Below are 26,503 nucleotides of genomic sequence, written 5' to 3'. Positions count from 1 at the left end.
TGTTCTCCTCTCAAGTGGAGACAGCTATGCCAGGGAATTTTCTGATTCGCAAAAGGGTGTCAAGTACCCGTTCGAGTTTCAAGCCGTAATGTGGGATAACTTTTGTGACCCTCTAGGGGAAATTTTCCTCATCTCTCCTTAATTGCAGAATCTTGTGGTTTTGCTCGAGTTGTGGCGGAAACTTGCTGTCCTTCTCGAGTTGCGACAGGGGCCTCAGGAATTCGCTCATGTAGTACCTGGGAAGTCAGGTCTCATTTCGTTTTGGAAGGGGAACATAAGGATTACTCTGGAGGCGTGGAATGGGAATAGGGCCTCATAAAATTGAGTCCATTAATTGGGTTCTGCTCTCTAGTGGGGACAGCTATTTCAGGGAATGTCTTGAGTCGCATAAAGGGTGTCAAGAACTTGTTTGCGTTTCAAGTGGGAATATGGGATTTCCTTTGAGACTCTGCAGGGTAAATTTTCCTCATCTCACATTGAGTGCAGGATCTTGTGGTTTTTCTCGAGTTGCGGCGGAAAGCTTGGGGTTCTTCTCGAGTTGCGACAGGGACCTCAGGAACTCGCTCATGTTGCTTCAGGGAAGTCAGGTCCCCTTTTGTGTTGGAAGGGGAACTTCAGGATTACTGTCGACCCGTTAAATGTGAACAGGGCCTCTTCTCGACCTGAGTCCGTAAATTGTGTTCTCCTCTCCAATGGGGACGGCAGTGTGAGGGAACTTTCTGATTCGCATAAAGGATGTCAAGTACCCGTTTGCCTTTCAAGCGGGAGTGTGGGATTTCTCTTGAGATTCTGCAGTGAAAAATTTCCTCATTTTGCACTGAGGGGATAATTTTTTGGTGTTTCTGGACATGGGGAGGGAAGCTGGGGGTACGTCTCGAGTTGCGACGCAGACCTAAGGAACTCGCTAGGGTTTCTTCAGGGAAAGAAGGTCCCCTTTTGTGTTGGAAGGGGAACTTCCGGTTTACTCTCGAGCCTTTAAATGGGAATAGGGCCTCATCTCGAATTGAGTCCATAAAGTGTGTTCTCCTGTCCAATGGGGACTGATGTTAGTGAAATTTCTGAGTCTCATAAAGGGTGTCAAGTACCGTTTTGCCTTTCAAGGGGGAATGTGGTATATCTCTTGAGATTCTGCAGTGCAAAATTTCCTCACTCACTTTGAGGGGATCATTTTTTGGTGTTTATCAAGTTGTGGCTGGAAGCTTGAGGTACTTCTCGAGTTGCGACGGGGACCTCAGGAACTCGCTCGAGTTTCTTCAGGGAAAGAAAGTCCCCTTATATGTTGGAAGGGGATCTTCTGGTTTACTCTTGAGCCGTTAAATGGGAATAGGGCCTCATCTCAAATTGAGTCCATAAAGTGTGTTCTCTTCTCCAATAGGGACGGATGTTAGTGAAATTTCTGAGTCCCATAAAGGGTGTAAAGTACACTTTTGCCTTTCAAGAGGGAATGTGGTATTTCTCTTGAGATTCTGCAGCGCAAAATTTCCTCATCTCGCATTGAGGGGATCATTTTGTGGTGTTTCACGAGTTGCGGCGGGAAGCTGGGGGTACTTGTGGAGTTGTGAAGGGGATCTCAGGAACTCTCTCGGGTTGCGTCAGGGAAGTCAGGTCCCCATTTTTTTTGAAAGGGGAACTTCCGGTTTACTCTCGAGCCGTTAAATGGGCATAGGGCCTCATCTCGAATTGAGTCTATAAACTGTGTTCTCCTCTCCAATAGGGACGGCTATGTGACGAACCTTTCTGAGTCGTATAAAGGGTGTCAAGCACACTTTTGCCTTTCAAGAGGGAATGTGGTATTTCTCTTGAGATTCTGCAGCACAAAATTTCCTCATCTCGCATTGAGGGGATAATATTGTGGTGTTTCTCGAGTTGAAACGGGAAGCTGGTGGTACTTCTTGAGTTGCACTGGGGACCACAGTAACTCGCTCGGATTGCTTTAGGGAAGTCAGGTCCCCTTTTGTGTTGGAAGGGGAACTTCCGGTTTACTATCAAGCACTTAAATGGAAATAGGGCCTCATCTCGAATTGAGTCCGTAAAGTGATACTCCACTCCAATGGGCACGGCTGTGTCAGGGAACATTCTGAGTCGCCTAACGGGTGTCAAGTAACCTTTTGCTTTTCAAGAGGGAATGTGGTATTTCTCTTGAGGTTCTGCAGCGCAAAATTTCCTCAACTCACATTGAGGGGATAATTTTGTGGTGTTTCTCGAGTTGTGGCGGGAAGCTGAGGGTACTTCTCGAGTTTGCACGGGGACCTCAGGAACTCGCTCGGGTTGCTTCAGGGAAGGAAGATCCCCTTTTGTGTTGGAAGGGGAACTTCCGGTTTCGTATCGAGCCGTTAAATGGGAATAGGGCCTCAGCTCGATTTGAGTCCATAAAATGTGTTCTCCTCTTCCATGGGACGGCTGTGTGTGGGAACTTTCTGATTCACATAAAGGGTGTCAAGTACCCTTTTGCCTATCAAGAGGGAATGTGGTATTTCTCTTGAGATTCTTCAGCACAAAATTTCCTGAACTCGCATCGAGGGGATAATTTTTTGATATTTCTCGAGTTGCGACGGGAAGCTAGGGGTACTTCTCGATTTGGGACGGGGACCTCTGGAAATCGCTTGGGTTGCTTCAGGGCAGTCAGGTCCCCTTTTGTGTTGGAAGGGGAACTTCCGGGTTACTCTGGAGCGGTAAATGGGTATAGGGCCTCATCTCGAATTTAGTCCATCAAGTGTGTTCTTCTGTCCATTGGGCACAGATGTTTGAGGGACTTTCTGAGTCACATAAGTGTTTCAAATACCCTTTTGCCTTTCAAGAGGGAATGTGGTATTTCTCTTGAGATTCTGCAGCGCAAAATTTCCTTATGTCACATTTAGGAGATTATTTTTTGGGGTTTCTCGAGTTGCGGCGGGAAGCTGGGGGTATTTGTCAAATTGCGACGTGGACCTCAGGAACTTGCTCGTGTTTCTTCAGGAAAGTCAGATCCCCTTTTGTGTTGGAAGGGGAACTTCCGCTTTACTCTCGAGCCGTTAAATCGGAATAGGGGCTCATCTCGAATTGAGACCATAAAGTGTGTTCTCCTCTCCAATGGGGACGGCTGTGTGAGGGAACTTCCTGAGTCGAAGAAAGGGTGTCAAGTACCCTTTTGCCTTAAAAGAGGGAATATGGTATTTCTCTTGAGATTCTGCAGCGCAAAGTTTCCACATCTCGCATTGAGGGGATAATTTTGTGGTGTTTCTCGAGTTGCGGAGGGAAGCTGGGGGTATTTCTCGAATTGCGACGGGGAACTCAGGATCTCGCTCGGGTTGCTTCAGGGAAGTCAGGTCCCATTTTGTGTTGGAAGGGGAATTTCCGGTTTACTCTTGAGCAGTTAAATGGGAATAGGGCCTCATCTCGAATTGAGTCCATAACGTGTGTTCTCCTCTCCAATCAGACTGATATTAGTGAAATTTCTGAGTCACATAGGGTTTCAAGTAACAGTTTGCCTTTCAAGAGGGAATGTGGTGTTTCTCTTGAGATTCAACAGCGCAAAATTTCCTCATCTCTCATTGAGGGGATAATTTTGTGGTGTTACTGGAGTTGCGACGGGAGCTCAGGAACTCGCTCCGGTTGCTTTAGGGAAGATAGGTCCCCTTTTTTGTTGGAAGGGGGACTTCCAGTTTACTCTCGAGCTGTAAATAGGAATAGGGCCTCATCTCGAATTGAGTCCATAAAATGTATTCTTCTGTCCAATGGGGACGGCTGTGTGAGGGATCTTTCTGGGACGCATAAAGGGTTTGAAGTACACTTTTGCCCTCAAGAGGGAACGTTGTATTTCTCTTGAGAGTCTGCAGCGCCAAATTTCCTCATCTTGCATTGAAGGGATAATTTTGTGGTGTTTCTCGAGTTGCAGCAGGAGGCTGAGGGTAGTTCTCGAGTTGCGATGGGGACCTCAGGGACTCGGTCCGGTTGCTTCAGGGAAGTCAGTTCCCCTTTGTTGTTGGAAGGGAAACTCCCGGTTTACTCTTGAGCTGTTAAATGGTAATAGTGCCTCATCTCGAATTGAGTCCATGAAGTGTGTTCTCCTCTCCAATGGGGACTGATGTTAGTGAAATTTCTGAGTCGCATAAAGGGTGTCAAGTACCCTTTTGCCTTTCAAGAGGGAATGAGGTATTTCTCTTGAGATTCTGCAGCGCCAAATTTCCTCATCTCGCATTTAGGGGATAATTTTGTTGTGTTTCTCGAGTTGCCGCGGGAAGCAGGGTGTACTTCTCGAGTTGTGACCAGGACCTCAGGGACTCGCTTGGGTTGCTTCTGGGAAGTCAAGTCCGATTTCGTGTTGGAAGGGGATCTTCCGGAATACTCTTTTGCCGTTAAATGGGAATATTACCTCTTCTCAATTTACGTCCATAAATTATGTTCTCCTCTCCACTGTGAAAGGATGTTAGGGACCATTCTGAGTCTCCTCAAGGGAGTCAAGTACCCTTTTGCCTTTCAAGCGGGAATGTGAAATTTCTCTGAGATTCTGCAGCGCAAAATTTCCTCACCTCGCATTGAGGGGATAATTTTGTGGTGTTTCTCGAATTTCGGCGGGAAGCTGGGTGTATTCCTAAAGTTGCAACGGGGACCTCAGGAACTCACTCGAGTTACTTCACGGAATTCAAGTCCCCTTTTGTGCTGGAAGGGGAACTTCCGGATTACTCTCTTGCCCTTTAATGGGAATAGGGCCTCTTGTGGAGTAGAGTCCGTAAAGTGTGTTCTCCTCTCCAATGGGGACGGATGTTAGGGAACTTTCTGAGTGGCATAAAGTGTGTCAAGTACCCTTTTGCCTTTCAAGCGAGAATGTGGGATTTCTCTTGAGCTTCTGCAGGGCAAAATTACCTCATCTCGCATTGAGGGTTTAATTTTGTGGTGTTTCTCGAGATGCGACGGGAAGCAGGGGTACTTCTCGGGTTGCGACGGGGACCTCAGGACCTCGCTCGTGTTGCTTCAGGGAAGTCAGGTCCCCTTTTTGCTGGAAGGGGAACTTCCGGACTTCTCTCGAGCCGTTAAATGGAAATATTGCCTCTTCTCGATTTGAGTCCATAAAGGATGTTCTCCTCTCCAATAAGGACGGATGTTAGGGACCATTCTTAGACGCCTGAAGGGAGTCAAATACCCTTTTGCCTTTCAAGCGGGAATGTGAAATTTCTCTGAGATTCTGCAGCGCAATATTATCTCATTTCGCATTGAGGGGATAATTTTGTGGTGTTTCTCGAATTGTGGCAGGAAGCTGGGTGTATTCCTAAACTTGCAACGGGGACCTCAGGAACACACTCGAGTTACTTCACGGAAGTCAGGTCCCCTTTTGTGCTGGAAGGGGAACTTCCATATTACTCTCTTGCCCTTTAATGGGAATAGGGCCTATTCTCGAGTTGAGTACATAAAGTGTGTTCTCCTCTCTAATGGGGACGGATGTTAGGGAACTTTCTGAGTGGCATAAAGTGTGTCAAGTACACTTTTGCCTTTCAAGCGTGAATGTGGGATTTCTCTTGAGATTCTGCAGCACAAAATTACGTCATCTCACATTGAGGGTTTAATTTTATTGTGTTTCTCGAGTTGCGGCAGGAAACAGGGGTTACTTCTCGAGTTGTGACGAGGACCTCAGGAACTCACTCGGGTTGGTTCAGGGAAGTCAAGTCCCCTTTTTGTGTTGGAAGGGTAACTTCTGGATTACTCTCGAGCCGTTAAATGGGAATATGCCTCTTCCCGAGTTGAGTCCATAAAGTGTGTTTACCTCTCCACTGAGGACGGATGTTAGATAACACTCTGAGTCCCCTAAAATGTGTCAAGTACCCTTTTCACTTTCAAGCGATAATGTGGGATTTCTCTTGAGCTTCTGCAGCACAAAATTTCCTCATCTCGCATTGAGGGGATAATTTTGTTGTGTTTCTCGAATTGCAGTGAGAAGTTGGGGGTAATTCTCGAGTTGCGACGTGGACCTCAGGAACTCGCTCAGGTTTCTTCAGGGAAGTCAGGTCCCCTTTTTTGTTGGAAGGGAAACTTCCGGATTACTCTCGAGCCGTTAAATGGGAATATTGCCTCATCTCGAACTGAGTGCATAAAGTGTGTTCTCCTCTCCAATTGTGACTGTTTTTAATAAAATTTCTGAGTCGCATCAGTTCAGTTCAGTTCAGTTCAGTCGCTCAGTCGTGTCCTACTCTCCGCGACCCCATGAATCACAGCACGCCAGGCCTCCCTGTCCATCCCCAACTACTGGAGTTCACTCAAACTCATATATACAGAGTCGGTGATGCCATCCAGCTGTCTCATTCTCTGTCGTCCCCTTCTCCTCCCGCCCCCAAACTCTCCCAGCATGAGAGTCTTTTCCAGTGAGTCAATTCGTCGCATGAGGTGGCCAAAGTATGGCAGTTTCAGCTTTAGCATCAGTCCCTCCAATGAACACCCAGGATTGATCTCCTTTAGTATCGACTGGTTGGATCTCCTTTCAGTATAAGGGACTCTCAAGAATCTTCTCCAACACCAGAGTTAAAAAGCATCGATTTTTCGGCGATCAGCTAAAGGGTGTCAAATACCCTTCTGCCCTTCAAGAGGGAATGTGGCATTTCTCTTGAGATTCTTCAGCGCAAAATGTCCTCATCTCGCATTGACGGGATAATTTTGTGTAGTTTCTCGAATTGCGGCGAGAAGCTGGGGGTACTTCTCGAGTTGCGACGGGGACCTCAGGAACTCACTCGAGTTACTTCAGGAAAGTCAGGTGCCCTTTTGTGCTGAAGGGGAACTTCCGGATTACTCTCGAGCCCTTTAATGGGAATAGGGCCTCTTCTAGATTTGAGTCCGTAAAGTGTGTTCTCCTCTCCAATGGGGACGGATGTTAGGGAACTTTCTCAGTGGCATAAAGTGTGTCAAGCACCCTTTTGCCTTTCAAGCGGGAATGTAGGATTTCTCTTGAGATTCTACAGAGCAAAATTTCCTCATCTCGCATTGAGGGGATAATTTTGTGGTGTTTCTCGTGTTATGGCAGGAAGCAGGGGCTACTCTCGAGTTGCGATGGGGACTTCAGTAAATCACTCGGGTGGATTCATGGAAGTGAAGTCCCCTTTTCTGTTGGAAGGGGAACTTTCGGATTGCTCAAGAACCGTTAAAAGGGAATATTGCCTCTTTTCGAATGAGTCTATAAAGTGTATTGTCTCCACTGAGAACAGATGTGAGGGAATATTCTGAGTCGCTTAAAGGGAGTAAAGTTCCCTTTTGCCTTTCAAGCTGGAATGTGGGATTTCTCTGGAGATTCTAAAGTGCAAAATTACCTCATCTCATATTGAGGGGATAATTTTGTGGTGTTTCTGGAATAGCGGCGGGAAGCTGGGGGTACTTCTCTAGTTGTGACGGGGACCTCAGGAACTCACTCGAGTTATGTCAGGGAAGTCAAGTCCCCGTTTGTGCTGGAAGGGGAACTTCCGTATTACTCTCAAGCCGATAAATGGGAATAGGGCCTCATCTGGAATTGAGTCCATAAAGTCTGTTTTCCTCTCCAATGGAAACTGATGTAAATTAAATTTCTGAGTTGCATACAGTGTGCAAATTAACGTTTTACCTTTCAAGAGGGAATGTGATATTTCTCTTGAGATTCTGCAGCGCAAAATTTCCTCATCTCACATTGAGGGGATAATTTTGTGCTGTTTCTCGAGTTTCGGCGGGAAGCTAGGGGTACTTTTCGAGTTGCGACGGGGACCTCAGGAACTCGTTCAGGTTGCTTCAGGGAAATCAGGTCCCCTTTTGTGTTGGAAGGGGAAATTCCAGTTTTCTCTTGAGCCGTTAAATGGGAATAGTGGCTCATCTCGAATTGAGTCCATAAAGTGTTCTCATGTCCAATGGGGACGGCAGTTTGAGGGAAATTTCTGAGTAGCAAAAAGGTTGTCAAGTTCCCTTTTGCTTTCAAGAGGGAATGTGGTTTTTCTCTTTAGAGTCTTCAGCACAAAATTTCCTCATCTCGCTTTGAGGGGATAATCTTGTGGTGTTTCTCGAGTTGCGGCGGGAAGCTGGGGGTACTTCTGGAGTTGCAAGAGAGACCTCAGGAACTTGCTTGGGTTGCTTCAGGGAAGTCAGGTCCCCTTTGGTGTTGGGAGGGGAACTTGCAATTTACTATTGAGCCGTTAAACGGGAAAAGGTCCTCATGTAGAATTGAGTCCATAAAGTGTGTTCTCCTCTCCAATGGGGACTGATGGTAGTGAAATTTCTGAAACGCGTAAAGGGTGTCAAGTACCCTTTTGCCTTTCAATAAGGAATGTGGTATTTCACTTGAGATTCTGCAACGCAAAACTTTCTCATCTCGCATTGATGGGATAATTTTGTGGTGTTTCACGAGTGGCGGCGGGAAGCTGGGGGTACTTCACGAGTTTCCACGGGGACCTCAGGAACTCGCTCGGGTTTCTTCAGGGAAGTCAGGTCCCCTTGGTGTTGGAATGGGAACTTCCGTTTTCTTCTCAAACCCTTAAATGTGAACAGGGGCTCATCTCGAATTGAGTCCATAAAGTGTGTTCTCCTCTCCAATGGGGACGGCTCTGTGACGGAATTTTCTGAGTCGAATAAAGGGTGTCAAGTATATTTTTGCCTTTAAAGAGGGAATGTGGTATTTCTCTTGAGATTCTGCATCACAAAATTTCCTCATCTCGCATTGAGGGGATAATTATGTGGTGTTACTCGAGTTGCGGCGGGAAGCTGGCGGTACTTCTCGAGCTGCGACAGGGACCTCAGGAACTCAGTCAGGTTGTTTCAGGGAAGTCAGGTCCCCTTTGGTGTTGGAAGGGGAACTTCCGGTTTCCTCTCGAGCCCTCAAAAGTGAACAGGAACTCATCTCGAATTGAGTCCATAAAGTGTGTTCTCCTCTCCAATGGGGACGGCTGTTTGAGGGAACTTTCTGAGTCGCATAAAGGGTGTCAAGTCCGCTTTTGCCTTTCAAGTGGGAAAATGTTATTTCCTTTGAGATTCTGCAGGGCAAAATTTCTTCATCTCGCATTGAGAGTATAATATTTTGGTGTTTCTCGAGTTGCGGCAGGATGCTGGGGGTACTTCTCGAGTTGGGACGGGGACCTCAGGAACTCACTAGGGTTGCTTTAGGAAAGTCAGGTACCCTTTTTTTTCGGCAGGGAACTTTTGGTTTACTCTTGAGCCGTTAAATGGGAATAGGGGCTCATCCTGAATTAAGTCCATAAAGTGTGTTTTCCTGTCCAATGGGAACGGCTGTGTGAACGAACTTTCTGAGTCGCATAAAGGGTGTCAAGTAACCTTTTACCTTTCAAGACATAATGTGGTATTTCTCTTGAGATTCTGCAGCGTAAAATTTCCTCATCTCCCATTGAGGGGATAATTTTGTGGTGTTACACGAGTTGCGGCGGTAAGTTGGGGGTACTTCTTAAGTTGTGACGGGGACCTCAGGAACTCGCTTGGGTTGCTTCAGGGAAGTCAGATTCCCTTTGGTGTTGGAAGGGGAACTTCCGGTTTACTCTTAAGCCCTTATGTGAACAGGGGCTCATCTCGAATTGATTCCATGTTGTGTGTTCTCCTCTCCAATGGGGACGGCTGTGTGAGGGAACTTTCTGAGTCGAATAAAAGGTGTCAAGTACATTTTGCCTTTCAAGAGGGATTTCGGTATTTCTCTTGAGATTCTGCATCGCAAAATTTCTTCATCTCGCATTGAGGTGATTATTTTGTGTTGTTTCTCGAGTTGCGACGGGAAGCTGGGGGTACTTCTCGAGTTGCGACGGGGACCTCAGGAACTCGCTCAGGTTGCTTCAGGGAAGTCAGGTCAGCTTTGGTGTTGAAAGGGGAACTTCCGATTTCCTCTTGAGCATTTAAATGTGAACAGGGGCTCATCTCGAATTGAGTCCATAAATTGTGTTCTCCTGTCCAATGGGGACGGCTGTGTGAGGGAACTTTCTGAGTAGAATAAAGGGTGTCAAGTACCTTTTTGCATTTCAAGAGGGAATGTGGTAATTCCCCTGAGATTCTGCATCACAAAATTTCCTCATCTCGCATTGAGGGGATAATTTTGTGGTGTTTCTCGAGTTGCGGTGGGAAGCTGGGGGTACTTTTCGAGTTGCGACGAGGACCTCCGGAACTCGCTTGGGTTGCTTCAGGGAAGTCCGGTTCCCTTTGGTTTTGGAAGGGGAACTTCCGGTTTCCACTCGAGCCCTCAAAAATGAACAGGGGCTCATCTCGACTTGAGTCCATAAAGTGTGTTCTCCTCTCCAATGGGGACGGCAGTTTGAGGGAACTTTCTGAGTCACATAAAGGTTGTCAAGTCCGCTTTTGCCTTTCAAGTGGGAATGTGCTATTTCTCTTGAGATTCTGCAGGGCACAATTTCTTCATCTCGCATTGCGAGTATAATATTGTGGTGTTTCTCGAGTTGCGGCAGGATGCTGGGTGTACTTCTCGAGTTGGGACAGGGACCTCAGGAACTCATTAAGGTTGCTTTAGGAAAGTCAGGTACCCTTTTTTTTCGGCAGGGAACTTCTGGTTTACTCACGAGCCGTTAAGTGGGAATAGGGGCTCATCCTGAATTGAGTCCATAAAGTGTGTTCTCCTTTCCAATGTGGATGGCTGTGTGAGGGAGCTTTCTGAGTCGCATTAAAGCTTTCAAGTACCCTTTTGCCTTTCAAGGGGGAATGTTTTATTTCTCTTGAGATTCTGCACCGCACAATTTCCTCATCTCGCATTGAGGGGATAATTTTGTGGCGTTTCTCGAGTTGCAGCAGGACGCTAAGGTTACTTCTCGAGTTGAGACTGGGACCTCAGGAACTCGCTCGGGTTGCTTCAGAGAAGTCAAGTCCCCTTTTGTGTTGGAAGGAGCTCTTTCGGTTTACTCTTGAGTCGATAAATGGGTAAAGGGGCTCATATCGAATTGAGTCCATAAAGTGTGTTCTCCTGTCTAAAGGGAACGGCTGTGTGAGTTAACTTTCTGAGTCACATAAAGCGTGTCAAGTATCCTTTAGCCTTTCAAGAAGGAATGTGGTATTTCTCTTGAGATTCTGCAGCGCAAAATTTTTCATCTCACATTGAGGGGATAATTTTGTGGTGTTTCTTGAGTTTCGGCAGGAAGTTGCGGGAACTTATCGAGTTGGGACGGGGACCTCAGGAACTCTCTCGGGATTCTTCAGGGAAGTCAGGTCCTCTTTTGTGTTGGAAAGGGAATTTCGGGATTTCTCTCAATCAGTTAAATGGGAATAGGGCGTATTCTCAAGTTGAGTCCATAACGTTTTTTGTCCTCTCCAATGCAGACAGCTGTGTGAGGGAAGTTTCTGAGTCCCATAAATGGTGTCCAGTACACTTTTGTCTTTGAAGCAGGAATGTGGGAATTCTCTTGAGATTCTGCAGCACACAATTTGCCTTTCTCGCATTAGCGGATAATTTTGTGGTGTTTCTCGATTTCGGCGGTAAGGTTGGGGTATTTCTCGAGTTGCCACGGGGACCTCAGGAACTCCCTCGGATTACTTCAGGGAAGTCAGGTCCCCCTTGGTGTTGGAAGGGGAAATTCGGGATTACTCTGGAGCCATTAAATGGGAATAGGTCCTCTTCTTTAGTTGAGTCCATAAAGTGTGTTCTTCTCTGCAATGGGGACGGCGGTGTGAGGGAACTTTGTGAGTCGCACAAAGGGTGTCAAGTACCCTTTTGCCTTTCAAGACGGAATGTGGTATTTCTCTTGAGATTCTGCAGAGCAAAATTTCCTCATCTCGCATTGAGAGAATAATTTTGTGGTGTTTCTCAAGTCTCGACGGGAAAGTGGGTGTACTTCTCGAGTTACGATGGGAACCTCAGGACCTCGCTCCGGTTTCTTCAGGGAAGTCAGTTCCCCTTCTTGTTGGAAGGGGAACTTCCGGTTTATTCTCGAGGTGTTTAATGGGAATAGTGCCTCATCTCCAATCGAGTCCATATCGTGTGTTCTCCTCTCCAATGGGACGACTGTGTGAGGGAATTTTCTGAGTCTCACCTGGCGGCGCAGTCGAGAGAGATACTGTCCCCTCCTGCACAGACGCAAGAGAAGCCTTCCCTGCCTGCCCAGAGGCAAGAGACCCCGGCCCCTCCCCTGCAGATGAGAGTGACACCGCCCCCACCCTCGCAGATGCCAGAGTCGCTGGCGCCGCCCTCGCAGACGCGAGAGACACCAGCCCCGCTCGCGCAGACCCGGGAAACCCCGGCCCTTTCCGCAAAGATGCGAGTGACACTGCCCACGCCTGCGCAGTCGAAAGAGTCACCTCCCCCGCCCACTCAGACCCTAGATTCCGGCCCCTCCCACGCAGACGCGAGAGACACAGGCCCTGCCCGCGCAGTCGCGAGAAAATCCGGCCTCGCCCATGCAGACGCAAGAATCGCTGGCCCCGCCCGCTCAGACGGAGAGTACCTGGCCCCGCCCACACAGATGCGAGGACGCAGGCCCTGGCACAACCGACCATGCAAAGATGTGAGGCCATGAAGAAGGAACAAGATGGCGGAGGAATAGGACGGCGAGACCACTCTCTCCCCCACAAATTCATCAAAAGAACATTTGAACGCGGAGTAAAGTCCACAAAACAACTTCTGAATGCTGGCAGAGGACGTCAGGCACCCAGAAAAGCAGCCCATTGTGTTCAAAAGGAGGTAGGAAAAAACATAAAAGATAAAAAGCGAGACAAAAGAAGTAAGGACCGAGCTCCATCCCGGGAAGGGAGGCTTTAAAAAGAGAGAACTTTCCAAACACCAGGAAACACTCTCACTGGTGAATCTGTGGCGAGCCTTGGAAGCTCAGAGGGCCACATAACCCTCTTTTATTTTTTTTTAAGATTTTTTTAAAACCCACAGATTACCCACCAAACGGTAACTCCCAGTGGAGAAGCAGCACAGACGCCTGCATATGCCATTAGCAAGCGGGGGCTGGGCAAGGAGAAGCCGGCTGAACTGCTTAAAGAGTGGACTGGGCTTGAATGCCACGAGAACAATTTGAGAGAACTGGGGAGAGCAAAGCAGACTGTGGGATAGCTTCCCAACGAAAAGGCGGAAAGCTCTAACCTACGACTCGGCCAGCTCTGCTCACAGAATAAAGGACTGAGCAGAGTGAGCCGGCTGTGGCTGGCCCATCCCCCATCCCCCGCCGAGACAGGCAGGGAGCGCAGCCAGAGCCGGAGCAGGCAACCGCGGCCCCAGAAAGGCATCTGATACAAACTGCAGACATGGTTGTTGCTAATCAGGACTTCTTGGGCTCGGGCCAGGCGATATTTGCCTGAGAAGGTGCACCGGTTGTACACCCAGAAAACTGAGTGGCGGGGACTGGGGAGGCGATAAGTCGCAGAGACCGCACTCACCAAACACCTGGTCCCCTGAGCTGCTCGGACCGGGGAAGGCACAAAACGCAGGCCCAACCAAGTCTGCACCTTTGTGGAGTACCTGAGAACCTGAACTTAACCCACTCAGACCTGGGAAGTGCATACAACCCGGCGCCAGCCTTTGACAGTTCCCAGCAGAGCAACCTAGAGCCTGTGCAGTATAGACTGGGACAGCATATGTGCTGTGAGCGGGGGCAAACCCAGTGTGGCCGAGACGCTGCGAGCACTCCCCACAGACGCCAGAGATATTCGACTGCAGCGTTCCTCCCTTCCCAGAACAAGACTGAACAACTGAGCCTTAAAAAGTGTCCAACCTCCCCCTAGTATCAGGGCGGAAATTAGACACTGAAGAGACCAGCAAACAGAAGCTACAACAGAGGGAACCACCTTGGAAATGACAGATAGAGACGTCTAGAGGCTACTCCAAGAATAAGACCAAAAACCAGAGGCAAGAGGCTTAAGGCCGAATCCTGAGAACACCAGAGAACTCCTGACTCCTGGGAACATTAATCGATAGGAGCTTATCAAACGTCTCCATACCTACACTAAAACCAAGCACCACCCGAGGGTCAACAAGTTCCGGAGCAAGACATACCACGCAAATTCTCCAGTAACACAGGAAACTATCCCTGAGCTTCAATATACAGGCTGCCCAAAGTCACTCCAAACCCACTGACATCTCATAACACATTACTGGACACTTCATTGCACACCAGAGAGAACAAATCCGGCTCCACCCACCAGAACACCGACACAAGCTTCCATAACCAGGGAACCTTGACAAGTCACCTGTCCAACCTCACACACAGAGAGGAAACTACATAATAAGAGAACTCCACAAGCGGCCAGAAGAGGGAAAGGCCACCCCAAGCAAAGCATTATAAACAAGATGAAGAGGCAGAGAAATACCGAACAAGTAAAGGAACAAGATAAATGCCCACCAAAACAAACAAAGTAGGAAGACATAGGGAATCTACCTGATAAAGAATTTCGAATTTTGGTGGTGAAAATGATTCAAAATCTTGAAAGCAAAATGGAGTTACAGATATATAACCTGGAGAAAAGGATTGAGAAGATGGAAGAAAGGTTTAATAAGGACTTAGAGGAAATAAAAAAGAGTCAATATACAATGAATAATACAATAGATGAGATCAGAAACACTCTGGAGGGAACAAACAGTAGAATAACAGAGGCAGAAGACAGGATAAGCAAGCTAGAAGATAGAATTGTAGAAATAAATGAAACAGAGAGGAAAAAAGAAAAACAAATTAAAAGAAATGAGAACAATATTAGAGACCTCTGGGACAATGTTAAACGCTCCAACATTCGAATCATAGGAATCCCAGAAGAAGAAGACAAAAAGAAAGACCATGAAAGAATACTTGAGGAGATAATAGTTGAAAACTTCCCTAAAATGGGGAAAGAAATAATCACCCAAGTCCAAGAAACCCAGAGAGTCCCCAACAGGATAAACCCAAGGCGAAATACTCCAAGACACATATTAATCAAATTAACAAAAATCAAACACAAAGAACAAATATTAAAAGCAGCAAGGGAAAAGCAGCAAATAACACACAAGGGGATTCCCATAAGGATAACAGCCGATCTTTCAACAGAAACTCTTCAGGCCAGGAGGGAATGGCAAGACATACTTAAAGTGATGAAAGAAAATAACCTAGAGCCCAGACTACTGTACCCAGCAAGGATCTCATTCAAATATGAAGGAGAAATCAAAAGCTTTACAGACAAGCAAAAGCTGAGAGAATTCAGCATCACCAAACCAGCTCTCCAACAAATACTAAAGGATCTTTTCTAGACAGGAAACACAGAAAGGGTGTATAAACTCGAACCCAAGGCAATAAAGAAAATGGCTACGGGATCGTACTTATCAGTAATTACCTTAAATGGAAATGGGTTGAATGCCCCAACCAAAAGACAAAGGCTAGCTGAATGGATACAAAAACAAGACCCCCATATATGTTGTCTACAAGAGACCCACCTCAAAAGGAGGGAAACATACAGACTGAAAGTGAAAGGCTGGAAAAAAATATTCCATGCAAGTAGAGACCAAACGAAAGCAGGAGTAGCAATACTCATATCAGATAAAATAGACTTTAAAACAAAGGCTGTGAAAAGAGACAAAGAAGGAAACTACATAATGATCAAAGGATCAATCCAAGATGAAGATATAAAAATTATAAATATTTATGCACCCAACATAGGAGCACCGCAATATGTAAGAAAATTACTAACAAGTATGAAAGGGGAAATTAACATTAATGCAATAACAGAGGGAGATTTTAATACCCCACTTACATCTACGGGTAGATCAACTAAACAGAAAATTTACAAGGAAACACAAACTTTAAATGATACAATAGACCAGTTAGACCTAATAGATATCTATAGGACATTTCACCCCAAAACAATGAATTTCACCTTTTTCTCAAGCGCACACGGAACCTTTTCCAGGATAGATCACATCCTGGGCCATAAATCTAGCCTTGGTAAATTCAAAAAGTTGAAATCATTCCATGCATCTTTTCTGACCACAATGCAGTAAGATTAGATCTCAATTACGGGAGAAAAACTATTAAAAATGCCAACATATGGAGGCTGAACAACACGCTGCTGAATAATGAACAAATCATAGAAGAAATCAAAAGAGAAATCAAAATATGCATAGAAATGAATGAAAATGAAAACACAACAACCCAAAACCTCTGGGACACTGTAAAAGCAGTGCTAAGGGGGAAGTTCATAGCAATACAGGCACACATCAAGAAACAAGAAAAAAGTCAACTAAATAACCTAACTCTACTTCTAAAGCAACTAGAAAAGGAAGAAATGAAGAACCCCAGAGTCAGTAGAAGGAAAGAAATCGTAAAAATTAGGGCAGAGATAAATGCAAAAAAACAAAAGAGACCATAGCAAAAATCAACAAAGTCAAAAGCTGGTTCTTTGAGAAGGTAAATAAAATTGACAAACCACTAGCCAGACTTATCAAGAAACAAAGGGAGAAGAATCAAATCAACAAAATTGGAAATGAAAATGGAGAGATCACAACTGACAACACAGAAATACAAAGGATTATCAGAGAATACTATCAGCAATTATATGGCAATAAAATGAATAACCTGGAAGAAATGGACAAATTCCTAGAAAAGTACAACGTTCCAAAACTGAAACAGGAAGAAATAGAAAATATGAACAGACCCATCACAAGCACGGAACTGTAGGCTGTAATCAAGAATTTCCAGCAAACAAAAGCCCAGGTCCAGACGGCTTCACAGCTGAATTCTACCAAAAATTTAGAGAAGAGCTAACACATATTCTACTCAAACTCTTCCAGAAAATTGCTGAGGAAGGGAAACTTCCAAACTCTTTCTATGAGGCCACCATCACCCTAATCCCAAAACCTGGTAAAGACCCCACAAAAAAAGAAAATTACAGGCCAATATCACTGATGAACATAGATGCAAAAATCCTTAACAAAATTCTAGCAATCAGAATCCAACAACATATTAAGAAGATCATACATCATGACCAAGTGGGCTTTATCCCAGGAATGCAAGGATTCTTCAATATCCGCAAATCAATCAACGTAATACACCACATTAACAAACTGAAAAATAAAAATCATATGATTATCTCAATAGATTCAGAGAAAGCCTTCGACAAAATTCAACATCCATTTATGATAAAAACCCTCCAGAAACTGGGAATAGAAGGGACATACCTCAACATAATAAAAGTTATATATGATAAACCCACAGCAAATATTATCCTCAATGGTGAAAAACTGAAAGCATTTTCCCTAAAGTCAGGAACAAGACAAGGGTGCCCACTCTCACCACTACTATTCAACATAGTTCTGGAAGTTTTGGCCACAGCAATCAGAGCAGAAAAAGACATAAAAGGAATACAAATTGGAAAAGAAGAAGTAAAACTTTCACTGTTCACTGATGACATGATCCTCTACACAGAAAACCCTAGAGACTCTACCAGAAAACTACTAGAGCTAATCAATGATTACAGTAAAGTTGCAGGATATAAAATCAACACACAGAAATCCCTTGCATTCCTATTCACTAATAATGAGAAAATAGAAAGAGAAATTAAGGAAACTATTCCATTCACTGTTGCAACGAAAAGAATTACATACTTAGGAATATATCTACCTAAGGAAACAAAAGAATTGTACATAGAAAACAATAAAACACTACTGAAAGCAATCAAAGAGGACACTAATAGATGGAGAAAAATACCATGTTCATGTATTGGAAGAATAAATATTGTAAAAATGAGTATACTACCCAAAGTAATTTATACATTCAATGCAATCCCTATCAAGCTACCAACGATATTTTTCACAGAACTAGAACAAATAATCTCACAATTTATATGGAAATACAAAAAGCCTCGAATAGCCAAAGCAATCTTGAGGAAGAAAAATGGAACTGGGGTAATTAACCTGCCGGACTTCAGGCTCTACTACAAAGCCACAGTCATCAAGACAGTATGGTACTGGCATAAAGACAGAAATATAGATCAATTGAACAAAATAGAAAGCCCAGAGATAAATCCACGCACCTATGGACACCTCATCTTTGACAAAGGAGGCAAGAATATAAAATGGAGAAAAGACAGTCTCTTTAGCAAGTGGTGCTGGGAAAACTGGTCAGCCACCTGTAAAAGAATGAAACTAGAACACTTCCTAACACCATTCACAAAAATAAATTCAAAATGGATTAGAGAGCTAAATGTAAGACCAGAAACTATAAAACTCCTAGAGGAGAACATAGGCAAAACACTCTCGGACATAAATCACAGCAGGATCCTCCATGACCCACCTCCCAGAATATTGGAAATAAAAGCAAAAATAAACAAATGGGACCTAATTAAAATCAAAAGCTTCTGCACAGCAAAGGAAACTATAAGTAAGGTGAAAAGACAGCCTTCAGAATGGGAGAAAATAATAGCAAATGAAGCAACAGATAAAGGATTAATCTCCAAAATATACAAGCAGCTCCTGCAGCTCAATTCCAGAAAAATAAATGACCCAATCAAAAAATGGGCCAAAGAACTAAACAGACATTTCTCCAAAGAAGACATAAAGATGGCTAACAAACACATGAAAAAATGCTCAACATACCTCATAATCAGAGAGATGCAAATCAAAACCACAATGAGATACCATTTCACACCAGTCAGAATGGCTACTATCCAAAAGTCTACATGCAATAAATGCTGGAGAGGATGTGGAGAGAAAGGAACCGTCTTACACTGATGGTAGGAATGCAAACTAATACAGCCACTATGGAAAACAGTGTGGAGATTCCTCAAAAAACTGGAAATAGAACTGCCATATGATCCAGCAATCGCACTCCTGGGCATACACACAGAGGAATCCAGAATTGAAAGAGACACATGTACTACAATATTCATTACAGCACTGTTTATAATAGCCAGAACATGGAAGCAACCTAGATGTCCATCTGCAGAAGAATGGATAAGAAAGCTTCGGTACATATACACAATGGAGTATTATTCAGCCATTAAAAAGAATACATTTGAATCAGTTCTAATGAGGTGGATAAAACTGGAGCCTATTATACAGAGTGAAGTAAGCCAGAAAGAAAAAACCAATAGAGTATACTAACACATATATATGGAATTTAGAATGATGCAAATGATAACCCTGTATACGAGACAGCAAAAGAGACACAGATGTATAGAACAGTCTTTGGGACTCTGTGGGAGAGGGTGAGGGTGGGATGATTTGGGAGAATGGCATTGAAACATGTATGTTGTCATATGTGAAACGAATCACTAGTTCAGGGTCAATGCATGCTATAGGATGCTCTGGGCTGGCATGCGGGGATGACCCAGAGGGAGGATAAAGGGAGGAGGGAGGTGGGAGGGGGGTTGAGGAGGTGGAACTTATGTAAACGCGGGGCAAATTCATGTCAATGTATGGCAAAACCAACAAATATATAATTGTAATATAATTTGCCTCCAATAAAATATAAATTAATTACCAAAAAAAAAAAAAAGAAAAGATGTGCAGCCATGAGGAGTTACCCCACGGCTGAGGCCAGGTCAGGCGGCCAAGCGGAGGTACCCCACGTCCAATAGGCGGTGGCTGTGCAGGGGAGGGCCGAGAGGAGCTACTCTCGTTCAAAGTCAGGAGGGGCAGCCTTGAGGACATAACCCTAATCCAAGGTAAGGTGCAGCAGCTGCGCTTTCTTGGAGCAGCTGTGAAGAGATATACCACACCCAAGGTAAGAGAAACTAAATAAGATGGTAGGTATTGCTAGGGGGTATCAGAGGGCAGACACACTGAAATCATAATCACAGGAATCTAGTCGATCTGATCACATGGACCACAGCCGAATGTGGTCCACTGGAGAACGGAATGGCAAACCACTCAGTATACTTGCTTTGGGAACCCCATGAACAGTATCAAAGGGCAAAATGACAGGACACTGAATGAGGAATTCCCCAGGTCAGTAGGTACCCACTATGCTACTGGAGATCAGGGGAGAAATAACTCTAGAAGGAATGAAGGGATGGAGCAAAAGTAAAACCAGTACCCAGTTGTGGATGTGACCAGTGATAGAAGCAATGTCCGGTGCTGTAAAGAACAATATTGCATAGGAACCTGGAATGTTAGGTCCATGAATAAAGGCAAATTGGAAGTGGTCAAACAGGAGATGGCAATAGTGAACATAGACATTCTAGGAATCAGTGAATTAAAATGGACTGGAATGTGTGAATTTAACTCAGATGACCATTATATCTACTACTGTGGGCAGGAATCCCTTAGAAGAAATGGAGTAGCCATTATGGTCAACAAAACAGTCCGAAATGCAGTACTTGGATGCAATCTTAAAAATGACAGAATGATTTCTGTTCATTTCCAAGGCAACCCATTCAACATTATAGTAATCCAGGCCTATGCCCAAAGAGTAACACTGAAGAAGCCGAAGTTGAACGGTTCTATGAAGACCTAAAACACCTTTAAAAACTAACAGCCAAAGAAGATGTCCTTTTCATTATAGGGGACTGGAATGCAAAAGTAGGAAGTCAAGAAACACCAGGAGTAACAGGCAAATTTGACCTTGGAGCACGGAATGAAGCACGGCCAAGGCTCATAGAGTTTTGTCAAGAGAACGCACTGGTCATAGCAAACACCCTCTTCCAAAAACACAAGAGAAGACTCTACACGTGGACATCACCAGATGGTCAACACCAAAATCAGATTGATTATATTCTTTGCAGCCAAAGACAGAGAAGCTGTATACAGTTAGCAAAAACAAGAGCAGGAGCTGACTGTGGCTCAGACCATGAACACCTTATTGCCAAATTCAGACTGAAATTGAAGAAAGTAAGGAAAACCCCTAGACCATTCAGCTATGACCTAAATCAAATCCCTTATGATTATACAGTGGAAGTGAGAAATAGATTTAAGGGACTAGATCTGATAGATAGAGTGTCTGATGAAGTCTGGACGGAGGTTCGTGACATTGTAGAGGAGACAGGGACCAAGAGCATCCCCATGGAAAAGAAATGCAAAAAAAGCCAAATGGCTGTCTGAGGTGGCCTTACAAATAGCTGTGAAAAGAAGAGAAGCGAAAAGCAAAGGAGAAAGGGAAAGATATAAGCATTAGAATGCAGATTTCCAAAGAATAGCAAGGAGAGATAAGAAAACCTTCCTCAGTAATCAATGCAAGGAAATAGAGGAAAACAACAGAATAGGAAAAACAAGAGATCTCTTCAAGAACATTAGAGATTCCAAGGGAACATTTCATGCAAAGATGGGCTCGATAAAGGACAGAAATGGTATGGACCTAACAGAAGCAGAATATATTAAGAAGAGGTGGCAAGAATACACAGAAGAACTGTACAAAAAAGATCTTCACGACCAGGATAGTCACGAAAATGTGATTACTGACCTAGAGCCAGACATCTTGGAATGTGAAGTCAAGTGGGCCTCAGAAAGCATCACTACGAACAAAGCTAGTGGAAGTGATGGAAATCCAGTTAAGCTCTTTCAAATCTTGAAAGATGATGCTGTGAAAGTGCTGCACTCAATATGCCAACAAATGTGGAAAACTCAGCAGTGGCCACAGGGCTGGAAAAGGTCAGTCTTCATTCCAATCCCAAAGAAAGGCAATGCCAAAGAATGGTCAAACTACCGCACAATTGCACTCATCTCACACGCTAGTAAAGTCATGCTCAAAATTCTCCAAGCCAGGCTTCAGCAATATGTGATCAGTGAATTCCCAGATGTTCAAGCAGGTTTTAGAATAGGCAGAGGCACCAGAGATCAAATTGCCAACATCCGCTGGATCGTAGAGAAAGCAAGAGAGTTCCAGAAAACCATCTATTTCTGTTTCATTGACTATGCCAAAGCCTTTGAGTGTGTGGATGACAATAAACTGTGGAACATTCTGAAAGAGATGGGAATCCCAGACCACCTGAGCTGCCTCTTGAGAAACCTGTATGCAGGTCAGGATGCAACACTCAGAACTGTACATGGAACAACAGACTGGTTCCAAATAGGAAAAGGAGTACGTCAAGGCTGTATATTGTCACCTTGCCTATATAACTTATATGCAGAGTACATCATGAGAAATGCTGGGCTGGAAGAAGAACATGCTGGAATCAAGATTCCTGGGAGAAATATCAATAACCTCAGATATGCAGATGACACTACCCTTAGGGCAGAAAGTGAAGAGGAACTCAAAGGCCTCTTGATGAAAGTGAAAGAAGAGAGTGAAAAAGTTGGCTTGAAGCTCAACATTCAGAAAACAAAGGTCCTGGAATCTGGTCCCATCACTTCTCTGGAAATAGAGGGAAAAACAGTGGAAACAGTGTCAGACTTTAATTTTTTGGGCTCCAAAATCACTGCAGATGCTGATTGCAGCCATGAAATTAAAAGGCACTTACTCCTAGGAAGGAAAGTTTTGACAAACCTTGATAGTATATTAAAAAGCAGAGACATTACTTTGCCAACAAATGTCCATCTAGTCAAGGCTATGGTTTTTCCCGTGGTCATATATGGATGTGAGAGTTTGACTGTGAAGAAAGCTGATTGCCGAAGAATTGATGCTTTTGAACTGTGGTGCTGGAGAAGACTCTTGAGAGTCCCTTGTATTGCAAGAAGATCCAACCAGTCCATTCTAAGTGGGGTGAATCCTGGGTGTTCATTGGAAGGACTGATGCTAAAGCTGAAACTGCAATGCTTTTGCAACCTCAGGCGACGCGTTGACTCACTGGAAAAGATTCTGATGCTAGAAAAGTTTGGGGCAGGAGGAGAAGGGGACGACAGAGAATGAGATGGCTGGATAGAATCACCGACTCTGTGGACATGAGTTTGAGTGAACTCCGGGAGTTGGTGATGGACAGAGAGGCTTGACGAAGAGAGATTCATGGGGTCGCGGAGAGTCTGACACGAATGAGCGACTGAATTGAACTGAACTGAATAAACTGTGTCAAGTATCCTTTTGCCTTTCAGGTGGAAATGTGGAATTTCTTTTGAGATTCTGTAGTGCAAAATTTCCTCATCTCGCATTGAGGAGATAATTTTGTGGTGTTTCTCGAATTGCGGCTTGAAGCTGTGGGTACATTCAAGTTGCGACTGGTACTTTCGAGTTACTTCAGGGAAGTCAGGTCCCCTTTTGTGTTGGAAGGGGAACTTTCAGTTTACTCTCGAGCCGTTTAATGGAAATAGGGGCTCAACTCGAATTGAGTCCATAAAATGTGTTCTCCTCTATATATGGGGACTGATGTTAGTAAAATTTCTGAGTCGCACAAAGGGTGTCAAGTACTCTTTTGCTTTTCAAGAGGGAATGTGGTATTTCTCTTGAGATTTTGCAGCGCAAATTTCCTCATCTCGCATTGAGGGGATAAATTTGTGGTGTTTCTCGAGGTGCGGCGGGAAGCTGGGGGGACTTCTTGAGTTGCGATGGGGACTTCAGGAACTCTCTCGGGTTGCTTCAGGGAAGTCAAGTCCCCTTTGGTGTTGGAAGGGGAACTTCAGGATTACTCTTGAGACTATAATGGGAATCTTTCCTATTCTCAATTTGAGTCCATAAAGTTGTTCTCCTCTCCACTGAGGACGGACGTTTGGGAACATTCAGAGTCGCATAAACGGAGTCAAGTACACTTTTGCCTTTGAAGCGGGAATGTCGGATTTCTCTTGAGATTCTGCAGCACAAAATTTCCTCATCTAGCATTGAGGAGATAATTTTGTGGTGTATCTCGAATTGCGTCGGGAAGCTGGGGTGTACTTCTCCAGAAGTGACGGGGACCTCAGAAATTCACTCTAGTTACTTCAGTGAAGTCAATTCCCCTTTTGTGCTGGAAGGGGAACTTCCGGATTACTCTCGAGCCCTTAAATGGGAATAGGGCCTCTTCTCGAGTTGAGTCCATAAAGTGTCTTCTCCTCTCCAATGGGGACGGAAGATAGGGAACTTTCTGAGTGGCATAAAGTGTCAAGTACTCTTTTGCCTTTCATGAGGGAATGTGTGATTTCTCTTGAGATTCTGCAGCCCAAAATTTCCTCATCTCGCAGTGACCAGCTAATTTTGTGGTATTTCTCGAGTTGCAACAGGAAGCAGGGGTAATTCTCAAGTTGCGACGGGGACCTCAGGAACTCATTCGAGTTACTTCTGGGAAGTCAGGTCCCGTATTTTGCTGGAAAGGAACTTCCGGATTACACTGGAGACCTTTAATGGGAATAGGGCCTCTTCTCGTGTTGAGTCCATAAAGTGAGTTCTCCTCTCTAATGAGGACGGATGTTAGGGAACTTTCTGAATGCCATAAAGTGTGTCAAGTACACTTTTGCCTTTCAAGTGGCAAAGTGGGATTTCTCTTGAGATTCTGAAGCAGAAAATTACTTCATTTCGCATTGAGAGCATAATTTTGTGGTGTTTCTGGAGTTGCCGCGGGAAGCAGGGTTTACTTCTAGAGTTTCGACGGGGAACTGAGTAACTCACTGGGGATGCTTCAGGGAAGTCAAGTCCACTTTTGTGTTGGAAGGGGAACTTCCGAATTATTCTCGAGCCATTAATTGGGAATATTACCTCTTCTCGATTTGAGTCCATAAAATATGTTCTACTCTCCACTGAGGACTGATGTTAGGGAACATTCTATGTCGCATAAAGGGAGTCAAGTAGCCTTATGCCTTTCAATCGGGAATGTGGGATTTATCTTAAGATTCTGCAGCGCAAAATTTCCTCATCTCCCATCAGGGGATAATTTTGTGATGTTTCTCCAGTTGGGGCGGGCAGCAGGGATACATCTCGAGTTGCGACGGGGACTTCAGGAACTCCCTCGAGTTACTTCAGGGAAGTCAGGTCCCCTTTTGTGCTGGAAAGGAATTTCCGGATTACTTTTGAGCCTTTAATGGGAATAGGGCCTCTTGTCAAGTTGAGTCCATAAAGAGTGTTCTCCTCTCCACTGGGTACAGATTTTAGGGAACTTTCTGAGTGGCATAAAGTGTGTCAAATACCCATTGCCTTTCAAGCGGGAATGTGGGATTTCTCTTGAAATGATGCAGCACAAAATTACCTCATCTCGCATTGAGGGGATAATTTTGTGGTCTTTCTCGAGTTGTGGCAGGAAGCAGGGGGTTCTCCTCGAGTTGTGATGGGGACCTCAGGAACTAACTCAAGTTACTTCAGGGAAGTCAGGTCCCCTTTTGTGCCGGAAGGGGAACTTCCAGATTACTCTCAAGCCCTTTAATGGGAATAGGGCCTCTTCTCGAGTTGAGTCCATAAAATGTGTTCTCCTCTCCAATGGGGACGGAGGTTGGGGAATTTTCTGAGTGGCATAAAGTGTGTCAAGTACCCTTTGCCTTTCAAGAGGGGAAGTGGTATTTCTCTTCAGATTCTGCAATGCAAAATTTCCTCATCTCGGATTGAGGGGATAATTTTGTGGTGTTTCTCGAGTTGTGGCGGGTATCCTGGGGGCACTTCTCGAGTTTCGCCTGGGACCTCAGGAATTCGCTTGGATTGTTTCGGGGAAGTCAAGTCCCCTTTGGTTTTGAAAGTGGAACTTCCGGTTTTCTCTCGAGCCGTTAAATGGGAATAGGGGCTCATCTCGAATTGAGTCCATAAAGTGTGTTCTCCTCTCCAAAGGGGACTGATGTGAGTGATATTTCTGAGTCACATGAAGGGTGTCAAGTACGCTTTTCCGTTTCAAGAATGAATTGGTTATTTTTCTTTAGAGTCTCCAGCGCAAAATTTCATCATCTAGCATTGAGTCCATAAAGTGTGTTCTCCTGTCCAATGGGAATGGCTGTGTGAGGGAACTTCCTGAGTCGCATAAAGGGTGTTAAGTACCCTTTGCCTTTCAAGAGGGAATGTGGTATTTCTCTTGAGATTCTGCAGCGCACAATTTCCTCATCTCGCATTGAGGGGATAATTTTGTGGTGTTTCTCGAAGTGCGGCGGGAAGCTGGCGTTACTTCTAGAGTTGCGACTGGGACCTTAGGAAATCGCTCGGGTTACTTCAGGGAATTCAGTTTCCCTTTTGTGTTGGAAGGGGAACTTACGGATTATTCTCGAGCCGTTAATTGGGAATAATACCTCTTCTCGATTTGAGTCCATAAAGTGTGTTCTCCTCTTCACTGAGGACTGATGTTAGGGAACATTTTATGTCACATAAAGGGAATCAAGTACCCTTATGCCTTTCAAGCGGGAATGTGGGATTTATCTTAAGATTTTGCAATGCAAAATTTCCTCATCTCCCATCAAGAAGATAATTTTGTGCTGTTTCTCCAGTTGGGGCGGGAAGCAGGGGGTACATCTCGAGTTGCGACGGGGAATTCAGGAACTCCCTCGAGTTACTTCAGGGAAGTCAGGTCCCCTTTTGTGCTGGAAAGGAATTTCCGGATTACTCTTGAGCCCTTTGATGGGAATAGGGCCTCTTCTCAAGTTGAGTCCATAAAGAGTGTTCTCCTCTCCACTGGGAACGGATGTTAGGGAACTTTCTGATTGGAATAAAGTGTATCAAATACCCATTTGCTTTTAACCAGGAATTTGGGATTTCTCTTGAGATGGTGCAGAGCAAAATTACCTCATCTCGCATTGAGGGGATAATTTTGTGGTGTTTCTCGAGTTCCAGCGGAAAGCAGAGGGTATTTCTCAAATTGCGAAGGGGACCTCAGGAACTCG

Source organism: Moschus berezovskii, chromosome 23 (assembly GCF_049115385.1).
Source record: "Moschus berezovskii isolate FMDL1 chromosome 23, NW_MosBer_1.0, whole genome shotgun sequence".
Taxonomy (NCBI): Eukaryota; Metazoa; Chordata; class Mammalia; order Artiodactyla; family Moschidae; genus Moschus; species Moschus berezovskii.
This window is presented reverse-complemented; position numbering follows the sequence as displayed.